The sequence below is a fragment of the Macrotis lagotis genome, chromosome 1 (assembly GCF_037893015.1).
Source record: "Macrotis lagotis isolate mMagLag1 chromosome 1, bilby.v1.9.chrom.fasta, whole genome shotgun sequence".
NCBI classification, from domain to species: domain Eukaryota; kingdom Metazoa; phylum Chordata; class Mammalia; order Peramelemorphia; family Peramelidae; genus Macrotis; species Macrotis lagotis.
This window is the reverse complement of record NC_133658.1, coordinates 791,936,017-791,949,553: the sequence shown is the minus strand read 5'-3', so window position 1 is coordinate 791,949,553 and position 13,537 is coordinate 791,936,017. Positions and strand designations below refer to the sequence as shown.

The following is a 13,537-nucleotide window of genomic DNA, read 5'->3' as shown; positions in this document are numbered from 1 at the left end:
GGTTTCATTTGTTTAGTGAGGAGTCATAATGTAATTTCCAAATCTTTTGTTAACAAGATAACTGTCCCCTGGTGAATAATTTAACTTCTGACTTCAGTGCACTTGAAAAGAAATTAAAAGTACTACTTGTCTGGCCCAAAAGAACTAAGTGATAAATTAAGTGGTTAGATAATACTTGATAGTACAGTAGATAAGAGTGTCAGGTCTGAATCAGAGAGGATTATCTTCCTAAATTCAAATTCAACCTCAGACACTTACTAGCTGAGTGACCCTGAACAAGTCACTTAACTTCAGTAAGTTTTTTCATTTCCTCATCTGTAAAATGAGCTGGAGAAGGAAATGTCAAACCATTCCAGTATTTTTTCCAAGAAAACCCCAAATGGAATCACCAAGAGTCAGTGTCACAATTGAAGCAACAACAACAATCAATCAATCAGTCAATGAAAATCACTCAATTTTATGTTCAAGCAGATTTATGTTAAAACTTTGGATCTACTACCTTCTAATTATGTGAATTTAGCAGGTCACCAGAAGTTTTTCTGAGTTTCAATTTTCTAATCTGGAAAACAAAGGGTTTAAACTATATTACCACTGATTAGAACTGATTATCTGCAGTTTCAATTGAAGAGTAAATTCAGAAGTCAATTTGCTTAAAGTTTAGAAAAGAGGAAGACATTTAGCTGAGATGTGGAGGATACATATAGGAAAATAGCTGGTGGAGTTGTCAGGATCTGCTGAGTTTTGGCTTTGGGGTTGTATTTTTAAGGACAGGGAGAGAGGTATAGTTACAGGTAATAGGAAAAGAACCTTAAGAGTTTATAATGGCCATGAAAAGTCAATAGAGTTACACCAGGTCAGATAGGTAGCATAGTGAAGCACTAGCCCATGGAGTCAAGAGGACCTGAGCCCAAAGCTGGCCTCAGACATATAATAATTGCCTAGCTGTGTGACCCTGGGCACTCAACCCCACTGCCTTAAATAAATAAAACAAAAATAAAAATAAAAATACACTTACATCAATTAAAACAAAGCAACAAAAAGACTTCTGACTCTCTCACGTCCTTTCATCCAGTGTCACTATTTTCCTAATTACTTTTTCTTGACTGAGTATTTTTACCAACTGTTCTTAAGCTTGCAGCTCTCTCCCTCTTCATCTCTAATTCTTGACTTTCCAGGTTTCCTTTAAATCTCAACTAAGTCTCACCTTCAGCAAGAATCTTTTCCCAATTTTTCTGAATCTTTACCTTCCCTTTGAGTTGATCTCCAATTCATGCTGCATTTTTCTTCTTTGCATTTAGATTGGTTATCTCCTCTATCAGACTGTGACTTGATCACCACGTAGGCTTCATTTTTTGTACTTTCCTTTTAATCTAACTTTCTTTTTTTCTTTTTTATATTATATTTATTTCTTTTATTTTTTGTACAACTGATGTTTTATTAATATATTACTAAAATATTCTTGTATAAGAGTAAACATAATACTCCCTCCCCCCCAAAAAAAACACAGACCCTCATGAGCAATAAAGAGAAAAAATAAAAAAAAATTTAAATGTGCTTTAGTCTGTGCTCCAACACCACCAGCTCTGTCATGGATGAATCATATTCTTTATGATAAGTCCATCACAAAAGCTGCTTTCATATTTTTCCACTGTTGCCATTGCTGATCACAACTCCCTTCATTCATACCTCCCCACTGCCATAAACTATATTTTGTCTCTCCTTTAACTCTGTCCCTCTTCTTAAATTTGCTGTAGGGTAGCTGAGTGTTGCAGAAGATTGATCACTGACCCTGGGGCCAAGAGACCCCGAGCCCACATACCACCATAAGGCCCAGCAACCACCAAGCCCTGTGGTCCTGGACAAGCCATCCAATCCCAGACCCTTGCAAGAAGTAAAAAAGAAAATGTGTTATATCTGACCACTCTCTCCCACAGTCCACCCTCTCCTCCATCACTCATATCCCCCCTTCCCCTATCCCCCTTCTCTCCTTTTTTACTCTCGATGTCTATACCCCATTGAGTACATATTCTGTTTCCCCTCCAAGTCACCTCTGATGAGAGTGAAGGTTCCCTCATTCCCTCTTGCCTTCCCCCCCTTCCATATCATTGCAATAATAAAAAAAATTCTTATTATATGAAATATCTTATCCTATTCTACCTCTTTCTCTTACTCCCATTACATTTCCCTTTTAGCCATTGACTCCATTTTTTTTACAATATATTATATCTTCAAATTCAGCTCTCTCATGTGCTTCATCTATAAAAGCTCCTTCTACCTGCTCTATAAAATGAGAAGTTTCATATGGGTATTATCAGTATCATTTTTCTATGCAGGAATACATGCAGTTCATCATCATCATTAAGTCCCTCATATTTTACCCTTAGCCCTGTATTTGAAGATCAAACTTTCTGTTCAGCTCTTGTTGTTTCAACAGGAACAATTGAAATTCCCCTGGTTCAGGGCGGATAGGTGGCGCAGTGGATAGAGCACCAGCCTTGGAGTCAGGAGTACCTGGGTTCAAATCCGGTCTCAGACACTTAATAATGTGGCCTTGGGCAAGCCACTTAACCTCATAGCCTTGAAAAATCTAAAAACAAATAACAAACCAAAAAAACCCACAAAATTCCCCTGGTTCATTGAAAGTCCATCTTTTCCCCTGGAAGACAATGTTCAGTTTTGCTGGGTAGTTGATACTTGGGTGCATTACGAGTTCTTTTGCCTTCCAGAATATTATATTCCAAGCCTTAACGTAGCTGCTGCTAAGTCCTGTGTGATCCCAAATGCAGCTCCACGATATTTGAATGGTGTCCTTCTGGCTGCTTGTAATATTTTCTCTTTGACTTGGGAGTTCTGGGAACTTAGCTATAATATTCCTGGGGGTTATTTTTTTTTTTTGGATCTCTTTCTGGGGGAGATCAATGGATTCTTTCAATTTCTATTTTACCCTCTGCTTCTAGGATATCTGGACAATTTTCCTGTAGGAATTCTTTAAAAATGATGTCAAGAAGGACTCATTTCTAAAATATACAGAGAACTGAATCATATTTTTAAAACAAAAAGCCATTCCCCAATTGACAAATGGTCAAAGGATATGCAAAGGCAATTTACAGATGAGGAAATCAAAGCAATCCATAGCCATATGAAAAAATGCCCTAAATCATTAATTATTAGAGAAATGCAAATTAAAGCTTCTCTGAGGTACCACCTCACACCTCTCAGATTGGCCAGTATGACCAGGAAGGATAATGATCATTGTTGGAAGGGATGTGGGAAATCTGGGACACTATTACACTGTTGGTGGAGCTGTGAACTCATCCAACCCTTCTGGAGAGCTATTTGGAACTATGCCCAAAGGGCAACAAAAATGTGCATACCCTTTGACCCAGCAATACCACTACTGGGTCTATACCTTGAAGAGATGAGGAAAAAGGGTAAAAACATTACTTGTACAAGAATATTTATAGCAGCCCTGTTTGTGGTGGCAAAGAATTGGAAATCCAGTAAATGTCCTTCAATTGGGGAATGGCTTAGCAAACTGTGGTATATGTATGTCATGGAATACTATTGTTCTATTAGAAACCAGGAGGGACAGGATTTCAGGGAAACCTGGAGGGATTTGCATGAACTGATGCTGAGTGAGATGAGTAGAACCAGAAAAACACTGTACACCCTAACAGCAACATGGGAGTGATGTTCAACCTTGAAAGACTTGCGCATTCCATCAGTGCAACAATTGGGAACAATTTTTGGCTGTCTGCAAAGGAGAGTACCATCTGTATCCAGATAAGGAGCTGTGGAGTTTGAACAAAGTACAAGGACTATCCCCTTTAATTTGGAAAAAAGAAACAGATATCTTATTGTCTGATCTGGTTACCTCTGAGAATTCTGTTCTCTTTAAGGATATGATTTCTCTCTCATCACACCCAATTTGGATCAAGGTACAATATGGAAACAAAGTAGACTGATGGAGTGCTATCTGTGGGGTGGGGGTGGGGGGAGGGAAGCAAGATTGGGAGAAAATTGTAAAACTCAAATAATATCTTTAATAAAAAAAGACTTTATAAATGTTTTAAAAAAATGATGTCAAGGCTCTTTTCCTGATCATGACTTTTGGGTATCCCAATAATTTTTAAATTCTCTTTCTTGAATCTGTTTTCAAGATCAGTTGTTTTTTCAATGAGATGTTTCTTATTTTCTTCTAATTTTTCATTCTTTTGGTTTTGAAGTATTGTGTCTTAACTTCTCGTAAAGTCATCAGCTTGCTTTAGCTCCATTCTACATCTGAAAGATTTATTTTCCTCAGAGAGCTTTCTTATCTCTTTTTCCATCTGGCCAATTCTGCTTTTTAAAGCATTCTTCTCCTCAATAACTTTTTGAATTGTTTTATCCATTTGACTTATGCTGGTTTTTAACATGTTATTTTCTTCAGCATTTTTGGGATCTCCTTGACTAAGCTGCTGACTTCGTTTTCATGTTTTCCTGCATCTCTCTCATTTCTTTTCCTAATTTTTCTTCTATTTCCCTTACTTGATTTTCAAAATCTTTTTTGAGCTCTGTCATAGTCTGAGCCCAATTTCCATTTTTTCTTGGAGTCTTTAGATACAGGAGCTTGTACTTCCTCATCTTCAGATAGAGGATTTTGATCCTTCTTGGGATCATAGGCAAAGTATTTCTCAATGGTGTTCCTCTTTTTTCTCTGTCGACTCATTTCCCCAGCCTGTTCCTTGTTTTGGGGTGCTTCCTGAGCTTTTGAGTATTATTGGGATATCCCCCCACAAGGATCTCAGTGTGTGTGAAGCTCTGACTTTCCTCCTGGTCTGTGAATGATTACAAGTACACCCTTCTGCCACAGGGCTGAGGTGAGGGGGGCCCTGCTGTTGTATGAGGGGTCTAGACTGTGTTCAGGATCTGAATGTGGTCAGAGTCCCAGAGTCCTGTCCCAGGTACAGAGGACAGACCTCAAAATCTCTCTCCACTCCCATACCTTTGGTAGGCTGAGCACTCAAGGCTCAGTTGCCTGGGGGCTCCTGTTTACCAGCTCTGCCTGCTTCCATTTCCTGTATCTGGGCTGTGGATGCCACCACTGCTTGCTGAGTGCCCTGATGACTGAGCTTCATGCATTCACTCTGGCAGAGGTCCCCCACTGATCTTCCAAGTTGTGCCCAGTGCTCCCCTGGAGTGTAGGTCAGGAAACTGCCCCCATTGTTGTGAGCAGTGGCTCTCAGACGCCCTGGGGCTGCCTCTGGGAGGCTGAAGTTCCTTCACCCTGGTGGGCCACCCCTCTAACTCTGTAGAGCAGAGCCTTTCCACTATTTCCCAGGTTACCTTAGTCTGGAGAATTGCTTCACTGGATCCCTCTGTGGGTTCTGTCTTTCAAAAATTTAGTTAGAGTCATAATTTCATGATTTTTGAAATATTATAGAGAGAGTACCTAAGAGAGGCTCTTCTCCTGTTGCCATCTTGGCTCCACCTCCTAATCTAACTTTAAAGTAAATTCTTGCTTGCTGACTTGTTGGTTTAATTCCTCTAAGACTTTCTTCTTAGGTGGTTACTTTCAAATAATAGATAAAATAGAGTGATAGTCTAATGAAGACTGAAAATGAAAAGTTGTTTTCAGAACTTTGGAAAGTCATCTATCACAAGACTCTAACTGGAAGAGTTTCTATTGTCTGCACACATTAAATTATATCTTTTATTTCAGTCTGGTCAACATGAAAACTTCCCATCTCCATCCAACACTGGAATATTTCTTGAAGGTTCTTATGCATTGTAATGCCATTCAGCATAGCCATGGTACCCACAGAGATTGAGCTGACAATAAATAAAATAATCCATCAGTTAGACCAGCTTAGCCCATACAAACCTTTCTCCCATATGAATACCACCACTAGTATAGCCCACAGAGTGGCTACCATCTTTAATCCAAAAACTACATACAGCAAGGGAGGTTAGCTAGATATTATCCTGGAGATGAGAGACTTCTTGGGACAGAAAAAAAAATATGGAGGTAACTCCTTAAGGGTCAAGATTTATTCCCCAGAACTGAAGACAGGAGCTTCAGAAGAGTGACTGACTTCAATAATGGTACCTACTTTGTCAGTTTCATTTTATTCTGGTTTAACAGTCTCTGTATCTATTCTGTTCATCCCCCTCAGTGAAGGGATATCTGCCCTCTGGAGAGCAAGGAATAGGGGCTATGATAAAATGATTTTCAAAGGCCCACTTGCCAGTGACACAACCCAGTTCATCACTGAATATGGTCTGGCTTTAAATACAAGTACCAAATTGTGCCAATACCTGAACCTCTGTCATCAAGAAGCCTTCTATTATATGAAATCTCTACATATATCCTGTGATGCATTCACCCATATGAAGACCAGGAGTGATTTCTTCTCTTAGAACAAAGGAGAAAACCCTTTTTCTAAAGTAAACAGAATTTCAAATATGCAAACAGATATGGATAGAAGGTCAAGTGTTCTATAGTTCATGTGAAGATTTTTTTTTCCTAATTGAGCTATTAATGCAGAGTTAAGAATCACATGAAATTAATTCATAGTAAGAGAGATTCCTGGGAAAGCAATTTCTTTCAGACACACTTATAATTTTCACAAGGTGACTGATATTACTAAATTCTTATAAACAAACCCTGGTTTTCTGATATCTAGAAAGAAAAATGGTTAGCTAGAATTGTACACCAGGATCTTCAGTTAAAATGTAATTAAAACAAGAAGAGTAGCACATATACATGAACTTGGAAGTATTGATTATAAATGTTTTTATATAAAACTACAGGTTAATAGTGAAAAAGAATAAAGTAAGCAGAAATAAATGAATGAATGGATGTGGGTTGATCATTGAGTCTGGGGCTATAACTGATAAATTTTTCAGCTTTTTGAATGTTCAACCAGAAGATCTAACTTGATCTAACCTTGACTAAAACTGTTTCCCCAATGTTGCCAATGATCTTGGTAAGTACCAAGTCTTCATCCTTACTATTTTTTTCCTATAATTTTCTTTCATTGCCTTTATAAGCATTTTATCCTTTTAAATGAACTTTGTTGCTAAGTGGTATAGGATGTAGAGAACTGAACTTGGAGTTTAGGAAAGATCTGAGTTCAATCTAGTATTTGACACTTACTAGTTATTTGACCCTTGCTAAGTCATTTAATTATTATTTGCCTTGGTTTTCTCATCTGTAAACTATGTAATAATGATAGTACCAACTTCTAGGAATTGTTTTGAGGAATGAATGAAATGATATTTATAAAGTGTTTTTTAAACTTTAAAGAGCTACATAAATGTTGACTATTAGCTATTATTATTTAATATGATTGCACATTGGTAATTTTATGTAAATCAGCATTTCTTTTATCAGACCTTTAAGTAGCAAAAGAAAAATGCCATATTGGAATGAAGATCCCTGTTTCCAGTGGCTATACTTTAAAAGAGAGATGAATTTCAGTATTATGAACTATTGCTTGAAGTGAAAACTCACTTATCTCATGGGAGATTCAACATTATATTAGTGGATTCTCTACTTCCCTAAAATTGTGAAAAGTATGCCCTTCTCATATATTAATTTCCAAATTAAAGTTGTTAAATGTGTTGTTTATTTGCATTTTTATTTTATACTTATGAACAAATATATAATTTCCCTCATAGTTTATATTTCTAGTTCTCTATAAGACTTAGGAATGGTGCTCTTCAGTCAAACTCTTGAGCAGCATACATGGTTGATCATGTTTTGAAAGATGTTATAGATCTTTTCTTTTTCTTAAATATGTATTTATTTATTTTTCATCAGCTCTGAAATTTTTTGATCATCATAGAAATGAAAATTTTGAAAAATATATACTTGTAGATTTAGGACATATTCATATTCAGTGGAAAAAGCATGAACCTCTATTTGTAACTCAACAACTCTTCTCAGTGAAAGATGATGAGAACGTTACCAGTAAAACTGACAGAATATCAGGAGACAAAAATACAGTCATTGTCATTACCTGGGGCAACATTTCAAACCTTTCCCTATTTATATCTTCATATTAGGGGCCATAAATGTCTAAAAGGCCATTGAATGATTATTCTTGAGAGAAATCAAAGTCATTTTCAAAGTTGAAAACAAGGGAAATGTACACCAAAACAGATTTATTTAATGACTTTCATGCCTACATTCAATATCTTATCATGTCATTGATGCCTGGGACATGGCTATTGCATGTAACTCAAACAATGTGCATCTAACCAACAATGATGTGGGAAATCAGATTAGCATATTCTAAAATTATATTTGCTAAAGGATAGATGCAGAAATTCACCAGGGATCACTCTCTGTAGACATAATAGATTTACTTTATATGTTCCACACTCAGGGATAACCACATTTAAAGGAGTAATTCCAAAATTCTGTTGAGTGAATTTATTATTCATATGAAGAGAAAAGAATACTCAGAGAATGGAAATTTAATTGATTAAAGTTTTGAAAACCTCTAAAAAAATCTTATAGAAGAAATAATACCATTTTATGGTCTTAAAAGATAATTTTGTGGGTGCTCTCTAATTTCCACCATGAATAAAATAAATAGAAGCAAACTTAAGTGAAAGTGATGTATTTCTGGAAATATATGAGTCATGTCATATAAGGAATCCCTACTGTTCCTATCAGCAACTCAAGCCAAGCACCCAGTAAAACATGCCTGTGCTATTTCCAATATAGCAAACATATCACCCATGCCTTTTTTCCAAGTCACTGATTAAAGACAGAATGGCACAGGACCAAAGTAGATCATTTCAATACTCTGAGACATTCTTCTAATTTGACATTCACTTACACATTACTTCATAGATTCACTCACTCATGTAGTTTCAAATCCTTACAAATTGTATCTTCATCTTTTTGACAAGAATGGTAGAAGATAAAGATATTCATTTTCACTATAACCAGGTGTGGGAAGGTTTTAAAGAATACTTAGGAACAATGGGATCTCTAAGGAAGGAAAATTAATTATCTTAAAAGCCCTTGTAGAATTATTAGAAAAGCTAAGTCATTCTTCCAAAGACGATTGAGGCCCCAAAGACAACTGTGCTAGGGTAAACAGGTCATAGAAAGGCAAAAACTCCCTTGCCAAACCAAATTAAGATAGTATGGAACTGTGAGAAAAGAGATGAATCTGTAATCAGAATAATTTGGATTGGAATTCTAACCTTGACATTAGATAGATATAGATATAGATTAGATGTAGATATAGAGATAGAGATAGAGATAGAGATAGAGATAGAGATAGAGATAGAGATAGAGATAGAGATAGAGATAGAGATAGAGATAGAGATAGAGATAGAGATAGAGATAGGTATAGAGATAGAGATAGGTATAGAGATAGAGATAGAGATAGAGATAGAGATAGAGATAGAGATAGAGATAGAGATAGATATAGATATAGATATAGATATAGATATAGATATAGATATAGATATAGATATAGATATAGGTTATAGATATATTCATATATTCAATCTGTAATTATGGACAAGTCATTTAATTTTGGGGGGCCACTCTTTTCTCATCTGCAAAAAGGGGATCAATGAATACTTTAAAAGATTCTTCCTAGCTTTGTTTTTAAGCATAAATGTGTAGGAGACCATGTCTTCTACTCCCTTAAGCCTGGGATCTATAGAGCTTTCCAGGCTTATTCCCTTGGCAAGACTTTGGAGTAATAATATACTCTTTCCATGAAATATAATTTCCTTCATTCTGGCATCCACAAATCTGCTTAGAGCTGTACTTTGAGTTTTGAGGGATTTTTCTCCTTTACCTAAACCATAGAAGACATCAAAAGTCAATGTAGTCATACCTCCAAAGGGTTTTTTGCTCTCAAGGTTATAAACAGTGCCATAGAATAAAGTAGTCTTTCCTCTGCCCTCTCTTCAAAAAAACCAAGGATGCTGCACTCAGAACAACTCCCAGAAGAAATACCATTCCTCCAATCAAATCAGTTTGCCACTTTCAGTTATAAAACCTATAATCAGCTGGCCTCAGCTAAGCTTAGATCACAATATTTGCCTTCATTTTCTCCCTTTGCTTTGTGTTCTTGTCTTCTTCCAGCTTCTAGGGGTCCATCAGTTCTCTCTCTCTCTCTCTCTCTCTCTCTCTCTCTCTCTCTCTCTCTCTCTCTCTCTCTCTCTCTCTCTCTCCCTCTTTTTCTCTCTCTAAACCTGAAACATTTGGTTTGGTTTTTCATAGAACTTGTCCCTCAATTTAGATATACCCAAACTCACCAAACATCACTTTCTTCCCACACATGTAGCCACAACCCAAATTCAAACCCACACTATCTTTTTTTTTAGGTTTTTGCAGGGCAAATGGGGTTAAGTGGCTTGCCCAAGGCCACACAGCTAGGTAATTATTAAGTGTCTGAGACCAGATTTGAACTCCTGACTCCAGGGCCAGTGTTTTATCCACTGTGCCACCTAGCCACCACCCCACCACTATCACCACACTATCTCTTGCTTGAGTCTACTTATTTCTAGTCTCTCCCCATCCCAATCCATCTTCATATAGTTGCTAAAGTAATTTTCCATAAGTGTCAATCAACCAGTGTATCCCATACTCAATAGATTTAGGTGATTCCTTATTACATTCTGCTTGCATCCTTCTTACCTTACCAACCTGTTTATATTCCATCCTACACATTCCAAATTCATCCTATATTAACAAACTTGTTCCTCTAACATGACCCATGACTTTGCACTGTCTTTCCTTCATGTCTGGAATGCCTTTCTGACTTTTTTCACCCTTTATCCCTGTCTTCATTCAAAACTCAGCTCAAATGCCTTCTGTAGGAAGCTTTCACCAGTTTCTTATGCCTCACCCTAAGTCATTAGATATTTTCCTTCTAAGGTTAACTCCAATTGACTCTGTAAAAATTTTTCATGCACCTACTTATTTTTATGCTATTTTGTCCCCAATATGTAAGTTCTTTAAGGGCAGTGACTTTTTTAAATTTTATTTTTCCCATTTATCAACAAGAATTTATCTTCTCAGGGGCAGCTGGGTGGTGAAGTGGATAGAGTACTGACCCTGGAGTCAGGAGGACCTGAGCTCAGATATGCTCTCAGATATTTAATACTTACTTAGCTGTGTGACCTTGGACAAGTCACTTAATCCCATTGCCTTGCAAAAATCAAAACAAAATGAAAACAGAATTTATGTTTTCTCCATCACTTCTAGTGGAGAATGTTTAAAAAGAAAGATAAAGAAAACCTAACTATAGTGGGAAAGAAAATTCTACACATCCAAAAATGTATGTCTCAATTCTCCTTTTAGTCTACCACCTCTCTTCTAGGAGATGGATAGTATTGGAATCATCTGGAATCATAATTATCATTCAATTAATCAGAGTTCTAAAGACTTTCAAAGTTGTTTTTTTCTCCTGTAAAAGGTTATTGTATAAATTGTTCTCCTAGTTCTGCTTACTTCACTCTGCATCAATTTATAAGATCTTCCCAGTTTCCTCTGGAACTGTCCATTTCATTATTTTTTATGAACCAATAATATTCTATCATATCTATAGAACAATAATTTAACCATTTCCCAATAAGTTGATATAGCCTTAGTTTCCACTCTTAGACTACAATGAAAAGAAATGCTATAAATTTTTGTGTGTGTATATGTACATTTAAGTATATGTATATAAATATACATATTCATATATGTATATAATATGTATGTATGTATATTTTTTATCTCTTTGGGGTATATTCCTGGCAATGATATCACTGGATCAAAGGATATATAAGTTCACTTTAATGACTTTTGGATAGAGTTCAAAAGTGCTTTCCAGCTTCACCAATAATGTTACTGTGCATTTAGTCTCTCCAACAATTGTCAATTTCTTATTTTGCCATCTCTGCCAATTTGATGGATGTGGGGGAAGGGGACCTGAAAGTCGCTTCATTTGATTATCTGTCTTGGATTTTGTACTTCATTGTTATTTCAATCACTAAAATGTATGCTCCTTAAGGGTAGTAACTATTTTTTTGGCTTTCTGAGTATCCAAGGGCTTATCATAGAGCCTGAAACATAGAAATTATTTAATAAATGCTTGTTGATTCATTGATATCAGCCCTTAATGAGAAATAATTGTACAAAATATTTTCCTAATTAACTACTTCTCTTGCAATTTAAAATGTTTTGATTTTGTTCATGAAATATCTTTTTTAATTTAATGCAATGATATTATCCATATTGCCTTCTATGATTATTTTTATTCCTTGTTTCATTAACAAGTCTCCTAGTAATAGCATTTTCAGACATCAAATTATAACATTAAGTAGTAGTTTTCAAAATTATATGATGCTGACTAAAAGTTTTAAAGTAAATCAGTGGCAAAAATACATAAAAAATATTCATAAACTAATTCTATAACAGGTACAGACAAGAAAGCAAACATAATTACTTTAAGGAAAACTCCCTATTTGTCACAAACCCCTAGGAAAATTGGAAAATAGTTTAGCAGAAATTAGGATTAAACTATTTTCTTATAAAATATACCATAATAAGCTCAAAATGCATCTCTTTTCTGGAAATTAAAGGTAGAGTTATAAAAAAAATTGAGATAGTCAAGCAGGTCAGGTGACTTTCATTGTATTGTTAGAAGGGAATTCTTTCACAGATGAGAAAAAAGTGATCACTAAAGATAGAAGATAATTTTAACTACACAAATTTGAAAAGTTATTCCATGAACAAAATCAATGCAATAAGGATAAAAAGGGAAGCTATCAATTAAGAAAGTTTTTTCACTAAATATATCATATTTAATAAATATTTAATAACCATTATTTTAACTAACTATAACTATAAAACTTGTATATATATATGTATATATATATAGATTTAGACATACATACACATTCATCACCTTAAACTATTTCCCAAAAGATGTCTAAAAAAAAAGATTAGTTCTCTGAAGAATTGAATATTAATAGTCATATAAAAGAATGCTTCAAATAATAATAATGTGAATAATGTAACTTTCTATCTACAAATTGGTAAAAATAACAAAAACTAAAATTTTTTTATTGTTAGAGAGATTGTGGAAAGACTATGAATTGTTCCAAACATTTTGGAGTACAATTTGGAATTATGATTAGCTAAGAATGGAAAATTGAAGGGGATGGCCATCAGCTGGGGAATGACTGAACAATTTGTCGTATATGATTGCAATGGATATCTTTGTGCTTTGAGAAAAATGAGTAGGAAGATTTCAGAAAAAGTTGGAAAGACTTGCACGAATTGATACAAAGTGAAGTGAGAAGAGCCAGAAGAACACTGAACAAAAGATCAACAATTTGGGGCATCTAGGTGGCACAGTGGATAAAACACTGGCCCTGGAGTCAGGAGTACCTGGCTTCAAATCCCATCTCATACACTTAATAATTACCTAGCTGCTTGGCCTTGGGCAAGTCACTTAACCCTATTTGCCTTGCAAAAACCTAAACAAAAAAAACCAACAATTTTATTTGATGAATGACTGTGAAA

The 13,537-nt window shown here is 35.5% G+C and overlaps 2 pseudogenes; both read left to right on the top strand.

The window, feature by feature from the left end:
- The first annotated feature begins 5,744 nt into the window (after positions 1-5,744).
- On the top strand, positions 5,745-6,399 carry LOC141507082 (NXPE family member 1-like; annotated as a pseudogene).
- A 140-nt stretch (positions 6,400-6,539) lies between these two features.
- On the top strand, positions 6,540-8,297 carry LOC141507080 (NXPE family member 1-like; annotated as a pseudogene).
- Positions 8,298-13,537: the final 5,240 nt, after the last annotated feature.